The following is a 17,247-nucleotide window of genomic DNA, read 5'->3' as shown; positions in this document are numbered from 1 at the left end:
CCAAAATTGAAAAAAAAGAACAAAAATCAGTGAGTGAGCTCAACAGCGGAATATAGTGGAATGGAGGAAAGAATCAGTGAATTGAAGATTGGACAATAAAAGTTGCCTAGTCTGAACAATAGAAAGAAAATACACCAGAGAAAAAGATAAAAGAAAAAAAAAAAAAAGAAAAGAGTCTCAGATGCCTGTAGGACTGGCTTTAATAGTCATGCCATTAGGGTCCCAGAATGAAAAGATCTAGGTGGCATGGCAGAAAAAGTACTCAAAGAAATAGGACTGGAAACTTACCAAATTTGGCAAAAAATATAAATATTAAGATTAAAAAAATATGAAAAATCCATAGGATAAACCCACAGAAATCAACACTAAGGCACATCATGGTCCAACTTCAGAAAACTTAAAAGAAAAAATCTGTAAAGCAGTGAGAGAGAAATGACCCCTTATGTGGAAGGGAAAACAAATCAAATTACAGTGAATTTTTCACTAGAAACCACAGAGGCCAGAAAGAAGTAGCATACAATTTTTAAAGTGCTAAATAAAAGAAAAAGAAAAAAAAAAACCTGTCAAATAATAATTTAATATATAGTGAAAATATCCTCAGGGATGAAACAAAATTCTACATTTTTCCAGTTGAAGGAAAAATAAGAGAATTTGTGGCCAAAAGACCTACCCTAAAATACTGACTAAAGAAGTTTCTTTAAACAGAAAAGAAATGATAAAAGAAGGGATTTGGGGACATAAGGAAGGGAAAATAAACAACAGAAGAAAGAGTAAAAATATGGATAAATACAATATATTTTCCTCCTCCTCTCACATTTTCAAAATCATGTTTAATGGTTGAAGCAAAAATTATAACACTATATGATGTGGTTCAAAATGTATGTGAGGGAAATATTTATAATACCTATATTATTAATGGGAAGGGTAAAAGGATGTAAAAAAGTCTGTACTTCACTAAAACAGGTGAAATATCAGCAACAGTAGACTGTGGTAACTTATGCATAAATTATAAAATACCTAGAGCAACCAATAAAATAGTTCTACAAAGAGATAAACTCAAAACCCCTATGGATAAATCAAAATTGAATTCTCAAAAATTGATTCAGTAACCCAACAGGAAGACAAAAATGAAAGAAAGCAAAACAAAACAAAACATAGAAACAAAAAGAGAGAACAAAAAGAAACAAACAAACAAAAATAATAAAATAGCACATTTAAACCCTAACATATTAACAATTACATTAAGTGTAAATGGTCTAAATTTACTAATTAAAAGACAGATATTGGCAGAGTGGACTAAGAAATATGAGCCAAATATATGCTGTCTAAAAGAAACTCACTGCAAATATAATGATACAGAAAGAATGAAAGTAAAACAATGGAAAAAAGATATGCAAATATTAATCAAAAGAAGCTATGAGTAGCTATATTAATATTAAATAAGGCAGACTCTAAAACAAAGAAAAGTACAGAGACAGGGAGGGACATTATATAATGTTAAAAGGGTTATCCACCAAGAAGACATAGCAATTCTAAATGTGTTTGCACCCCCCCCCAAAAGGTGCAAAATATGTGAAGTAAAACTTGATAGTAGTGAAAGGAGAAATAGACAAATCCACAGTTATAATTGGAGACTTCAACATCCCTCACCCAACAATTGGAAGAACAATCAGCCTAAGAAATCAGCAGTGATATAGAACTCAGAAACACCATCAATCAACAGGATCTAAATGACATGCATAGCACACTCCATTCAAGAAAAGTAAAATACACACTCTTTTTAAGTGCCCACAGGACACTTACCAATATGAAGCATATCTTGGACTACAAAATGAACTTCAACAATTTTAAAATAATTGAAATCATGCAGAGTGTGTTCTCTGACCACAGAAGAATCAAATTAGAGACTTAAAAAAGCAAAGATAATGGGAAAACCTCCAAACACTTGGACACAAAACATTTCTAAATTATCCATGAGTCAAAGAGGATGTCTTAAAAGAAATGCTTTAAAAATTACATTGAATTGAATAGAAATGAAAATGCAGCATATATAAATTTGTGGAACATGGATAAAGCAGCGCTGAAAAGGAAATTTATAACACTACATGCTTATATTAGACAATGGTAAAAAATCTGAAGTCAATAATCTAAGTTCCCATCTCAAGAACCTAGTAAAAGAGGAGCAAAATAAACCTAAAGCAAACAGAAAGAAGGAAATAATAAAGAGAAGAACAGAAATCAATGAAATTGATTACAAGAACAATAAAGAAAATCAATGAAGCAAAAGCTGTTTTTTTTGACAAACACCTAGTAAGACTGACCAAAAATAACAAGAGAGAGAAGAAACAAATTTTCTACAACACAAATGAAACAGAAGACTGAATACCCTGCATATATCAAAAGGATAATAAAGAAATACCCTGAAAACTCTACACATGAAAATTTAACAACTTAGATGAAATGAACCAATCTCTGATAGTGCTGAAACTACCACAATTCACCCAATAGATAATTTGAATAGAAAATTTGAATAGACCTATAGCTATTAAATTTGAATTTGTAATTTTTAAAAATCTTCCAAATAAATCTCCAGGACAAGATGGTTTCATAGGAAAATTCTATACTTGTTTAAAGAAGAATTAGCACCAATTTTACACAATCTCTTCTGGAAATCAGAAGAGGAAGGAATAATACTTAATTCATTTTATGAAACTAGTATTACCCCAGTACCAAAGCCAAACAAAAACAGTATAAAAATGAAAACTACAGAACAATATCCCTTATGAATTCAGCAATATAAAAAGAATTATAATCTTGACCAAGTGGGGTTATTCCAGGGATACAAAGTCAGTTCCATATTTGAAAATCAATTTATGTAATCCACCATATTAACAGGCTAAAGAAGAAAAATCATATGATCATATCAATTGCAGTAAAATGATTTAACAAAGTTCCATACCCATTTATGATAAAAACTCTTAGATAACTAACAATAGAGAGGAATTTCCTCAACTTAATTAATGGCATCTACAGAAAGCCTTACAACTAACATTATGTTAGTTGAAAAACTGAATGGTTTCCCCCAAATATTGAGAACAAGACAAGGATGTCTACTCTTACCAATGTTATTTGAATAGTACTAGAAACTATAACCAGTGCAAAAGCAAAAAAAAAAAAAAAAAAAAGAAAGAAAAGGAAACAAAGGCACAAAGGAAGAAATAAAACTCTCTATGTTGGCAGATGACATGATTGTATGCAGAACCAAAGAATCTACAAGAAAACTCCTAGAACTAATGAACAGGTACAGCAAGGTAGAAGGATACAAGGTAAACATTAAAAAATAAATAATATTTCTATATATTAGCAATGTATACATGGATACCAAAAGTAAAAATTTAATACCATTTATAATTGCTCAAAAATTCAATACTTACATGTAAATATAACAAAACATGTACATAATTTATATGCTGAAAACTACAAAACACAGCATAGTGAAGTTAAAGAATACCTAAATAAATAGACATGTTCATGGATTAGAAGACTCAACACAATAAAGATGTTAATTCTCCCCAAATTCATACACTAATTTATTGCAAGTCCTAGAAAATTCCCAGAAAGATATTTTTTGTAGAGATAGACATGATTATTTAAAAATTTATATGGAAAATCAAAGTACCTAGAGTCCCTAAAACAATTTTGAAAAAGAATAAAGTGGCAGGATTCAGCCTACCTATTTTCATGACTCATTATATAACTACGTTTATCAGGACTATTTGGTATTGACTTAGCAGTAAAAAAAAAAAGATAAACTGGACTTCATCAAAATTAGGACGTTTTTTCTGCAAATGACCCTTTTAAGAGGATGAAAAGTCAGGTTACCCAGATGGCAAAAAATTTTTCAAAGCATATATTCTACCAAGGAATGCTGTCTAGAATAAATACAGAACTTCCCCAAATTCAAAAGTAAAAAAATAAAAAAATCCTATTAGAGAATGGACAAAAAACATGGGCAGACATTTCACAGAAGAAAATATGCAGATGGAACATAAGTACATGTTCAATATAATCAACCATTAAAGAAATGCAAATAAAAATCATTATACACCTATAAGAATGGCCTTTTAATTTACTGTTATTATTTTTTAATGTGACAATACCAAATGGTCATGAGGATGTGGAGAAACTGGATCACTCATATCTGACTGGTAGGAATGCAAAATGGTACTGCCTCCTCCCCTCTATGTGGGATCAGACACCCAGGGGAGTGAATCTCCCTGGCAACATGGAATATGACTCCCAGGGAGGAATCTAGACCCAGCATCATGGGATGGAGAACATATTCTTGACCAAAAGCGGGATGTGAATGGAAATGAAATAAGCTTCAGTGGCAGAGAGATTCCAAAAGGAGCCGAGAGGTCACTCTGGTGGGCACTCTTATGCACAATATAGACAACCCTTTTTAGGTTCTAATGAATTGGGGTATCTGGTGGTAGATACCTGAAAACTATCAAACTACAACCCAGAACCCATGAATCTTGAAGGCAATTGTATAAAAATGTAGCTTACGAGGGGGGACAGTGGGATTGGGGGGGCCATGGGGATCACACTCCCCTTTGTCTAGTTTGTGGATGGATGAGTGGAAAGGTGGGGGAAGGAAACAAACAAACAAACAAACAGACAAGGGCACCCAGTGTTCTTTTTTACTTTAGTTGCTCTTTTTCACTTTAATTATTATTCTGGTTATTTTTGTGAGTGTGGTAATAAGGGTGTTGGGGATTGATTTTGGTGATGAATGTACAACTATGTAATGGTACTGTGAACAATCGAATGTATGATTTGTTTTGTATGACTGATGGTATGTGAATATATATCAATAAAATGAATATAAAAAAAAATGGTACGGCCTCTCTGGAAAGCAGTTTGATAGGTTTTTGTTTCTATTTTTGCTTTTTAAACTAAATATAAAAGTATCATATGACACAGTAATTGCACTTATCCCAGAGAAGTAAAATCTTATATTCACACAAAAACCAGTACACAGTGCAGTAGCTTCATTTGTAATAGCCAAAAACTGGAAATGATTCAGATGTTCTTCAATGGGTGAAAGATACATCCATGCCATGGAATACTTAGTCAGGATGCAACAACCCAGATGAATCTGCGGAGAATTATGTGGCATGAAAGGAGCTAATCCCAGGAGATTACATACTATATGATTCCATTATATGACGTTCTTAAAATGGCAACATTATTGAAATGGGCATAAGGACAGTGTGTTGGGGGCAGGAGAGTACAGGAAGGAGGTGGGTGTGGTTATAAAAGGGAATCATGGTTTACCCTTGTGGTGATGCAAATGTATCATGATTTTATCAATGTCGATATCCTGGTTGTGATATTGTATTATAATTTTTCAAGTTTAACCATTGGAGAAAACTGGGTAAAGTGTACACAGAATCTCTTTGAATTCTTTTTTACAACTGTAGGTGAATCTACAAGTACTTCAAAATTTAAAAAAAAAATAGTAATTTAATATAGGATACAGTAATTCAAAGTAAAACAATTATTTAAACATATAATTATCAAAATAAAAAGTTATGATATGCACATAAATTTGCCCTTTATTAAATTGAACTACTAAATAAGATCTAGAAGTAAGGTCAATTATAGTACAGCTTCAAAGTAGGGAGGACTGTTAATTATATTTTGAGAAACCTGCAACATCTAAAGTAATATAATATGAAAATATCAATTATTCCTGTTGGGGATATCATAGGTCTTTTTAATATTACCCATGGTTTGTTGCATACTTTCATAATTGAAGGAAATGCTAAATTCAGTTAGAGTTTAGTGTACTGTTTTCTATGTATATTATGTCCCCCAGAAAAAGCCATATTCTTTAATGCAATCTTATGTGGGCAGACATATTAGTGTTGATTAGATTGTAATTCTTTGAGTTTTTCCATGGAGATGCAACCCACCCAACTGTAGGTGATAACTCCAGATAATTTCCATGGAGGTGTGGCCCTGTCCATTCAGCATGGGCCTTGATTAGTTTACTAGAGCACTATATAAGCTCAGACAGGAGTGAGCTTGCTACAGCCAAGAGGGACACTTTGAAGAATGCACAGGAGCTGAGAGAGGAGCTGCAGCTTATAGAGCAACATTTGGAGATGGCCTTTGAAAGCAGACTTTTGCTCTGGAGAAGCCAAGAGAGGACAAACGCCCCAAGAGCAAGTGAGAGTGACATTTTGGAGCAGCTGCAGCTAAGAGAGGACAAATGCCCCAAGAGCAACATTTTGGAGAATGCCATTTTGAAATGCAACCTGGGAGCAAGCAGATGCCAGCTATGTGCCTTCCCAGCTGACAGAGGTTTTCCAGAAACCAATGGCCATCTTCCAGCAAAGGTACCTGATTGTTGTGCATTACCTTGGACACTTTATGGCCTTAAGACTGTAACTGTGTAACCAAATAACCCCCCTTTTATAAAAGCCAATCCATTTCTGGTGTTTTACAAACAAGCAGCATTAGCAAACCAGAACAGTTAGTGAAAACAATGGTCTCCTTTTTTTTCCCTACCCAGGTCCAAAGATCTCCAGTTAAAAACTCAAGTGTAGAAGGCATTTCAGTAGACCAGGAAACTTCCTGGAAGACCTATTGCTCCATTCATAGTGTTTATTTAGCAATCCAATTTAGTTGTCCCAGTCTGTCTCTATTATTTGGATGCTGTAGGATTTTGTTTCCTTTTGTGAAAGTTTATTTCCACAAACTTAGGAAATAAGCTTTGCCTGAATGGCCCCTTCTCTTCCCAAGACCAGTATCTTATACTCATCTCCCCACTCTCTGTTCCTATGTTGAAGTGTGCGGCACATTTTCTAGAATGATGGTGGCTGCTTCATGTGTGATTTTATCATCTCCCAGGCAAGGACTGAGGCCTGATTCAATTGGGTCCTGACCAGCTTGATTATTATATTAATAGATTCTAAACTTGAATGAAGAAAAGTTGGTAATATTTTGGCAATGAGAGGATACTTTTTTGTTAGTGTTGTTGTTATCATTATTATTATTATTAATGGGGACTGACTTAATCATATTTAAAAGCTGATATGTGGATTCAAATAAAAGGAAGAGGGTGGGTGTACATGCATTACATCGTGGAAAAATCACTGGAATAGTTAAGTCAGAAGACTAGGTTCAAATCACAGCTACTCCTCCACTAATATATGGCATGACTTTGGGCAAATTCTCTAACGCCCCTGGGCTTCATTTTTCACAAAAGTAAAAGGAGGGGATTGAGTGTTCTCTGAAGGCTCTCCACTTCTAACTTTCTAAATTCTACAATTTAAATTTTAGTGGTAGAAATATTGCAACAACATTTGTAATGCTTCACATCTGTAGTTATTCTTTTCATCTTTTTGAGCACATAAACATTATGTCAAAAACTCCCACTTTTCATTTTGAATTTGGAATTGGCTTATTTTTCTTCTAATACTTCAGGACTTTGGATTATCTCCTTTCAAAAGGTTTGTGACTGTACCTGTCATAGATTATACTGGTCTTCTGAAAAACGATAGAATCAATACCTTCCTTTATAATTGATTCATTCCACCCACTATTTTTGTCCATAGTCTTAGCATTAGATGGATGCTTTCCTCTGATTATCAGCTAGTGTTTGATATTTGGCTTTGACTTAACTATAAGATTATTGTGCATATAAAGATAACTACTGTGAGTGTGTGTGTATTTAAGTTTTCTTATCGATCCATGTGGCGTTACTTGTGTGATAGAGATTCTCTAGCATAGTTAGAAGGAGAAGTGGTTTAGCATATTATACCAGGTGTATCTCTCAGTACCAGTTTCCAAAGCATTTTCTAATTACATAAGAATTCAAATAGGAATCATCAAATTTTAGAGGCAGTAACAGATGGGCAAAGCATATCACAGAACTTCAGAAACCAGAGGTGTCATTGCTGCCACACATTTTCAGCTGGATTAGCTATTTTGTCTCATTTTCTACCTGTGTGTTTCACACCATTTGAGAGACTTTCCATTTTGAGGAAATTGGAAGCAATAAGAAATCCCCTTCCTCAGTCAGAGCATTACCTGACCCACACTTCCTTGTTTGTTCTCCTCCTATCTTATTAATGCAGCTGTGAGTACATTTCCAGAACTCTTCACCTGCCACAGTGATGAGGGATCAGGTGCCAGGTAGGATAATCAATCTGGAGGGCTTTTAGCAGCGCATCCTGCCACTGTTTGACAGCACGTCTCCGTCAAGGAGAATGTCTTCCTTAGATCAATAAATCAATCTGTTCTTTTTACATCTTATGAAGCACTCCTCACACCCTGTGTCACTCACACTGCACCACACACCGATGGAGAAGCAGCATTGAAGTCGGCCCAGCCATCCCCATTCACAATCTATTCCATAATCGCATATCCTTCCCCAAAATCAATTCCCAGCACAGTGGTAATGGATCAAAGTCCAGTTCTTCATTCTGCTGAAGAGTAAATCTGTCTAAAGCGCTGGATATTTTAGTATGTTTAAAACCTGTAATTCAAAGGAGACTAATTGCAAAGTTTATGATTCGAACGGTTCAAAGGCGACAACAGAGATACTGCTTTTTAAAAAAGTATATTCCTTACAATTGCTCAGAGAAATCTAAGAGCTGCCGTAGGCTATTAAAGTAGTGAAGCGCCTAAGACTAAGAGATCATGTAGTGGAGCTAAGCCAGTTGTTTGCTCCTGTGCTTTGAGAAGTCCCCATCTGCCTTGTTGGCATGGGGTGGGATGAAGAGTGGTAGTGAATTCCCTGTCAGCCAGAGCAAGCCATCTGCATGTGTTTCATATGTTGGGTTTCTGCCTAAGATATTATTTAAACAATGGATTCTACTGGTTAGGCAAAAAAAAAATTGAAAAAAAAAATTGAAAAACAATCATTTAACTCATGTATTATGCTCTCATATTACAAATGCAGAAATTGAAACTGAGCTATGTTGTGTAGTTCAGTCGAGACCACGCAGCTGCTAAGCAGCAGAGCTGGGATGAGACATCCCAACACCCACCCATGCTAATTCCCTTTTAGAAAGTGACTTTGGCTGTTCTGCGAGTTTTTCTAAGCAGAAATGTTTTCCCTTTCAGAGACACATCACAGCCATGGTTGTTCAACAGTTCTGGGTGTAGAGTGGGGTATGTCAGGAGGAGGGATTTGGCTCGTGTTTATGGTTATTCTGTGCCCAAACATCCCATTTCTTCATTATTGGAAGGAAGCTTGACCTAATGGGTAAAAGCATGAGTGTTGGAGCCAAACAGATATAGAACTCAAGCCTGTCGCCCCTCCAATACAAACATCTTTACAATAGGAGAAGTTAATGGTTAATAGAATCAGCTGGAGTCAGGCTGTTGAAGCACACATTTGGCCTCACACTTAACTGGGCAACCTTGGGAAAATTGCTTACTTTCTTGGTCTGTTTCTTCATCTGCCAAGCTGTGAGGATTACAAAAGCTAATGTGCATAAAGATAGCACAGAGCCACCCCCATGGCAGGCTCTGAATTAATGCTACTTCCCTTTGCCTCATCCTTGTTGTCTGTGAGTGCTGTTATTTCCTCAATATCTCTAACTTGGTGCCAAGATGCCAGTTATGAGCTGAGGCTTTCGTATCAGCCTCACGTTTCTTAAACCCCAAATCTCCAAGTTGCAAATTCGAAAATTAAAAGAAAATACAAACTTAAACACAATCTCTTCCCCTATCATCTATAAGCCAGGCCATCCTTTCTCCCAAAGAAAAAATGCAGCTTCAGGCTTGCACTGAAAGCAGTAAGAAATAGCCAGTGAATTGGATGACTACAGGTAGCTTATAATTAATCAAGCTACTGATGCACAATTCCAGCCAATTGCTGTTCTTTATTAATAGTTGTGAGACCCTGAAAGAGATACAGATAACTCAGCATTACAGAGACTCAGAACTCATCTCGTCCTACCCCCTTTGGGAAAAAAACAAAAACAAAACAAAACAAAACCAACCAACCAAACAAACAAAAAAAACAAGAGAAGTATTACATTAAAAATACTTAGCATGTTTGTTTAAAAGTTTACTTGAAACTTATTTTCTTTAGGCAGTTTCCTTGCTCCTTTTGTAATAGGTTGTGGTATATCATGAAGGTTAAAACCAGAGCTGGAAAAGGGAAGAAGATGACTTGCTATCCCTTTCATTCAGGAGAAAGCAGTTAGATCTGGACTAAAAATCCAGAAACAAGACAAGGGGTTATTTGCGTAATAACCTGGGGGGAAATAAAGATGCAGTTCCTATCGAAAAGGGTAAAAGTAACTTTCCTACAGAGGATACTACCGAACTTCAGGACTAGAAGGGATTTTGGAGGTCATCTGATCCCTTCCTTTTCTCCCTGCCCACCTCTGCCCAGAATGGAGACGCGCATATTACTTACGTATTAAAGACAGAACTAGACCTTGATTCCCCTGATTCTCAGCCAAGGGTTCTTTTCAATATTCTATTTTATCTCTTCAAGGAGACATTTGTCCACATATCCATTAAGGCTATCGAATTCCCTACTGTGGAGACAGACCTGCTGGAATTGGCATCAAAACTGATAACAATAGTTCATTTCATATGGTTCATAAAGTAACAGTGATTGTCTTTAGCTTCTTGGTTGAAGCTGGACCGATTATCTCAAGATGAATAGCTTTGTGTGAGTTTTACCAATCTCCCGAGCAAACCATTCTCCTTTGTTCCTCCACTCAGGAACAGCATATGCTTAATTTACAGACTAATGAAATGATTTCAAGGAGCTAAGTATGTATGGTGTATTTAGTCAATTGTTATTAAGTGGCTCCGTACAATCCTGATGTTACATATCTGCCTCCCTATGTTTCAATTTCTAAATGCACATCCTTAATAAATCACACCTGGTCAACATTGCATCAGGTTTCCATTGTATTCCCCTTGCATACCACAACTGCTAAATAAATTATTTTATCAATCCTCCAAACACCTTTTATAAAACAAATGATATATAGGTTTTGGCACCCAGTTCCTCTATAGTTAAAAGTAGGCAAATCACAGTCAATACTTGGAGTACTTTGACATATAGAATATTAGATCTATGTAGACACATGTTCATGGAACAAATTCCCTGCAATACTATTAAACATAGGTTAAAGTTATTTAGTTTTAGTTTCTTCAGCCACTTTAAGGAGGTGTCTTCAGCTTAATTGTTCCATAGGTCGTTATTTTGATCACTTTGTATTTCTACCTGTCTTTATAAGGGTTTGAAAGGTAACCTGAAAATTCTGTTTCTTAAAACAATGACAATATTTACTTTACTATATAATATTAAATTTATTTTTGTGTGTGTTTTATGATATTATAACATGATTTTCATGTGCTTAAATGCAAACAGGCTTAAAAATAAATTGTTTTAATAAGTACCTAGAGGGCAATGTCTTGTTTTTACTTACCTTGATTAAAAACTAACACATGCCAGGGATGAGTAATTTTTGAAGCCATTCAACAGGGACAACTTAAGGCTTTACTACTCCACATGTCTAAGAGAGCTGTATACTGTGTGCATGTACAAGGACGAGATTTCAAACATGGTTCCTGCCTTCGGAGAACTTACCAATGAACAAAAAATAGAATGAGAAAAAGTAAATGCAACAAGCAGGAAATTATTTTAAAATATTGCAAGATAATATGTTACAAAAAATTGCTTTATGCATAGTCTAGGAAAACCATGCTAAAGAATATTAAAAAAGTTAGTGAGGTTGCAATGAGCAAAATTAATAGTGGAACTTCGGCTGAGAGTTTCTAAGTGCGTAAGGTTGATAGAGAGGAGTAGACTGTACTGTGTTCCCAAAATATTCACTGTCCTTTGCTGGAGGACTGTATTATCCTGGCCTATTGGCATCAGCTTGGCCATATGGTTTACTGTGGCCAATGAAACTTGTGCAGAGAAAACTTTATGGATCAGTGCATGCTTTATTATGACCTCCTTTCTTTCTGCCACACACCTTACAATATTCCAGATAAAGGCTTCTCTGTGGAATAGAACCACAGCCAACTCATAATGGACTTTTACCAAAAGAAGAAATAAACCTTTGCTGTTGTAAGCCACTGAAATTTGAAGTCATTTGTTAATGCAATATAAGGCTAATCTACCCTGACTGATATAGATAGGCAGAAGCAGGCATTCAAGAAAAGGGAAAAAATGAGAGTTAAGCAATTAGCATAGTACTCTTTGAGTAGAATGAAGAGACACATCTAACTTTAGGGAGGGTGTTTCTTCAAAAATAATGGTAAATAATATTTAATAGCTAAAATAGGACCACTAAAGACAGAGACTAATTTTTACTTTGAAACCAAGATAGAGCCTGTTCTGGTTTGCTAAGGCTGCCGTTATGCAAAATGCTGGAAATGGACTGGCTTTTATAAAGGGGATTTATTAAGTTACAAATTTGCAGTTCTAAGGCCATAAAAGTGTCCAAACTAAGATGTCAATAAGAGGATACTTTCACTGAAGAAAGGCCAATAGCTTCTGGAACACCTCTGTCAGCTGGGAAGGCACATGGCTGCCATCTGCAGGTCCTTTTCTCCCAGGATGCATTTCAAAATGGCTTTCTCCAAAATGTCTCTGGGCTTCTGTCTCTCTTAGCTTTACTCAGTACTCTGCCTGTTTCTCCTGGGGTGCTTCTCTCTAAGCATCTGGGAGTCCTCTCTTAGCTTCTCTGGGGCAAACCCTGGGCTTCATCTCTTAGCTTAGCAACTCCAAACAACTCTCTGTCTGTATCTCCAAGTGTCTGGGTCTGTGTCAGCAATTCTTCTGGGGGCAAACTCTAGATTACATATCTTACCTCTTCTCCCGAACATCTCTCTCAGCTTCTCTGAGTTCCTTCTCTCCGTGAGCTCTCTTAAAGGATTCCAGTCATCTAATGAAGGCCCACCCTGAATGGGCACGGTAACACCTCCATGGAAATAATCTAATCAAAAGGTTTCACCCATAGTTGGGTGAGTCACATCTCCTTGGAAACAGTCAATCAAAAGTTCCATACTAATCACAAAACTAGTAAGTCTGCCCCCACAAGATTGCATTAAAGAGCATGGCTTTTGTGGGGGGCATAATAAATACAAACCAGCACAGAGTCCAAGTCTTAAAGGCCAAGACTGTTGTTTTTCTTTTTCACTTTCCCATTCCATGGAATATGCTGGCTATTCAGCAATCTCTTGCTGAATTTATAGGCTAGACTCAACTGACACAGTCACCTGCAGTTAAAACTGAGTTTGTAAAAGACCATGAAGGGGGAAAAAAAAATACAAAACTGTGGCCTTACATTGCAGCCTAAGGAAAAGAGTGGTAACAATTTGTAGAATGACAATCGTAGGTTATAATTAGTAAGATTTTATAAGTGAATATGCTGGAATTCCCATCTGTATGAGAGTTTGTAATTATTATTAGACTGTAAAATTTCTACTGACAATAAGTAAAATAATTCCACCTTTGCTGAGTGATTTATTATATCATTTCTTGGCAAAAATGGCAAATATAAGTATAGTACAAAGATTTGTCTCCATTATAGAATTTAAAGAGTTATCAAGCCTATTAAGAGACAATCCTAATCAAAATATGACACATACTTAAATGAGGTTCTCCAACTGGCTAATCTGTCAGTCTTCAATGCCAAGCCATTGAGCTTCCAGCTGTCATTCCCTACTCCTTGTGGTTTATGGTCATTTCTGCTATGTGGTAAGAATGGTTAGGAATCACTCAGTCCTTCTTCCTCTAGTCTTTTCAAATCTATACTTTGACCTTACAACTATGGTAAAAATTCTGGGTAATATTCACCCAATCCCAACTTTTTTTCCCTTCAATCTGTCACTTAACTTAATAAATTCTGATGCTCTGGTTCTGGCCTGCATAAGTTCTGAGCACACACAAATATAATTTCCTTTATGTTCACAGTGCATTCCTTATTAAGGAGATATTAGACTCAGGAACTCATAACATTGCACTTAAGTCAGCATCTGCTTCATTTCACACTGTGCCGTGCTGGCATGTCAAAAGTAAATTAATGCAATTTAGAATTCAATTCAGTAGCCAACAGCTACGTTACATGAACTCCATTAGCAGCAAGAAATGCCACTCCAGCTCAGACACTGCTTTGCCAGAGAGTACTAATATCAAACAGCCAGGCAGATTTCTGGTGTGTGCCTATGTGCTGTTTCTGCTATTGATTCCTTTCATCCCTGCATTAGTTTCTTCCTTGAACACATAGGGGAAACAAATGGATTGAGTTCTTCAGAGAAGGATCCTGATTTATTAATATTACATGTTGCACAGGTACAAGTCTTAAGGGCAGGAAGTATGTTTTCATATGGGGTGGCGTGGGGAATAGGGAATTGAGTACAAACTGTCCTTTAGCACCAAAAGAGAAATGCAAGCAACGGCTTTCAGCCTGCACCTGGAACATCTACCTGTGGGATGATTGCTAAGTGTCCCTGTAAAAAGGTCACGTGGCTGAGGATGGAAACCCTGATGCTGATTGGCTGGATAGTCATGTGAGGATGCAGAAGCCTTGGCTTGGAATTCTCCTTTTAGACTTGAGATATTGTGTTGGTGTGTGCTTTCTCCAATTTCTGGCAGCCTGGTCTTTAATAGCAATGGTTTAGGTTTCTTTGCTTTTCTTTGTGCTGACCAGCTCAGAGAATGAAATGGGTATTCATGATGTTCAGGGAAATGCATCTGGGATTCCAGACAGTTCTCCAGAGGCTGTGGCGGTGCCCATAAGCCACACTTGGAATGTGAGCAGGACAGTGAGAAAGAGTGCCTAAAAAGTCTCCTTTCCTTCCCCCTTAAACCTCTATTTGGTGCCTTCAGCAAATAAAATCTTATAGTTGAGAGACAATGAGAAGAGAAGAAAGGAGGAAGAAACACGTATTAGGTCTGTGCATCCCAGACCTGTTGTTAGATCTATCTATGTTCTACAGTCATATTTTTATTTGTTTACTTGTAGAAATTCATCTGTAGTGTCCAGCACAAAAACAAAACAAAACAACAAAACAGTGTTCTGTAGTGCCCTTGATCTTTGAAAAGAGCAGTAAACTTAGACAAATCCTGATTATGGTTTCTGCTTTATCGTTCAGTAGCAATGTTGCTTAAGTTATAGTATCTATTTTTGATCCTGTAGTTGTAAACATTTTATCTCCACCACTTAAATAAAGGGTTATTGTCAAAAGTAATTGTCATGCTGTACATGTTGTAAATGCTGTGTAAGTATAGCTCATAAAGACGAGACTATGTATACATATTGGGGTGGGGACACTTTGTAGAGTGTAAATTGTCTACTAGCACCAAAAAAAAAAAAAAATGCAAGCAGCTACACAAGTAACATTGCAGATTAGTTGGGTATTAGTGTGAAGCTATGCTGAAGGGCCTCTCTAGTGTTGGACACACAGTAGGTGCACAAAAATACTAATTTTCTTCCCTTTTTTAAAATGTTTTTTCCTAATTTTCCATCACAGCCCTTTTTATCCTCCAAAAGCCACTTTGTTTAACCAACATTTCCCTTTTGTTAACCCTAAGAAAAATATAGGAAAGTTCACAGAATGATATTTTCAAGAAAACAGCATTGCCTTTTTATTTTAGAAAGCTTCCTCCTTTAAAGAGAACAATGCTAACTTTTAGTTTAATTTTATATATCATTGCTCATATTCCTGACAAGCCAACATGAAGCAAAACCACTCTGATAAGCACATAAACAGTAGGATTTTATTAAAATTATGAAAAGTGTGTGGGCTAGGGATAGGGAAGATGATGATAAAACATATTCAATAATTCAGTTTTTCAAAAATGTTTCTCCTCTAAGAAATGGAAACTATGGTGTTTAATATGAGCATTTAAAAGTTATCCAGTGAGCATTTCATAATGTTCTGCACTGCTGACAGGCAGTACAATATAGAGCAGTGGTTTTTAAAGTGTGGTCCTCAGCCAGCAGCAGCAACATCACCTGGGAACTTGCAAATTCCCAGATCCCATCCACACTAGATCTTTGGAATCACAAACTCTGGGGACAAGTCCCAGCAATCTGTGTTTCAATAAGCCTTCCAAGTTTTTATGATACAACTTAAAATCTGAGAACCACTGATGCAGAGGAAGGTGTGCTTGGCACTAACTTAACTCGGTTAATCAGGCCTTCTTTCCCTACTGGTAAATGAGAAATTTGGACTAGATGTTGAATCTATTGTCTTGTTAGCACTCTGTGATCCTCTGCAGTATGTGGATATTAAATATATGGTTCATGAGTGGTGGAAAGATTCCTCCAGGCTGTGGAAATGTTCTGTACATGTGTACCTCCACCCCTAGAAAATATCTGGACTTTTAAAAGGTCATTATGAGTATTTGTGCCATGGATTAAATCCTGCGTAGGCCAGTAAAGGCGACTCAAGTCCTTCCCACCAACTATGTTCCTGACCCCACCAGATGTGTCCCCAAAGAAAACCAGTTTACTTATGAATGAATGAGGACATACATGCATGCTTTTAGCTACCAGGAACTCGATGGAGAGGCAGTCAGCTAAAGCCTGTCTTAGTTTCTCCAGGAAAGCTCTATCAATGTCCCCTGGAGAGTTAGTAACAACTAGAAAGCTCTAGACCACCTGGAGTTTAAAGACAGTTTATGAAGTAGTTCGGGTGTTTGGGGTCCTGTTTTTCCCCTTCTCTTTAGTTGAAAGGATATTTCTGTGGGCTGTTTGGATGGGTATTATAGCAGGAAAGAGTAATGGGAACACTTGTTTGCTTAGAGGAGAGGAAGCAGAAGGGAAAGGCAGAAGAGGCTAGGAAGGGAAACTGGAGGGGTAAAGCTGGGCTGAAACTCACAAGAGAGTCAACAAAACGGAGTCAGAAGCCATAGCCTTTCCCACATATGAGTTCTTGTATCAGCATGTCACTGAACGCATGTTAACATTTGTGGAGCACAACTGCACAACTTCAGTGAAACACTGGCCTTTTCTTTTTTATTTTCTTTATTTGAAAGGCCTTCGACTTTACAACTAAATCACTACAGAAACTTGGTTTGGTGTAAAACCAGAGCTATATTCTCAAACTTAAAATGAGTTTGGTAATATGTATACCTTGGGTTTGAGTCTCTCATAAAGGCCATTATAATGAGGAGGAGGAGGGCGATGATCAAGGTGTTAATGATGCACCTATTTTCAGGATCCAACTATGTTCAGGCCT

Source organism: Choloepus didactylus, chromosome 1, assembly GCF_015220235.1.
Source record: "Choloepus didactylus isolate mChoDid1 chromosome 1, mChoDid1.pri, whole genome shotgun sequence".
Classification (NCBI taxonomy): Eukaryota; Metazoa; Chordata; class Mammalia; order Pilosa; family Megalonychidae; genus Choloepus; species Choloepus didactylus.
The sequence above is the reverse complement of the archived record's forward strand: the minus strand, read 5'-3'. Positions refer to the sequence as shown.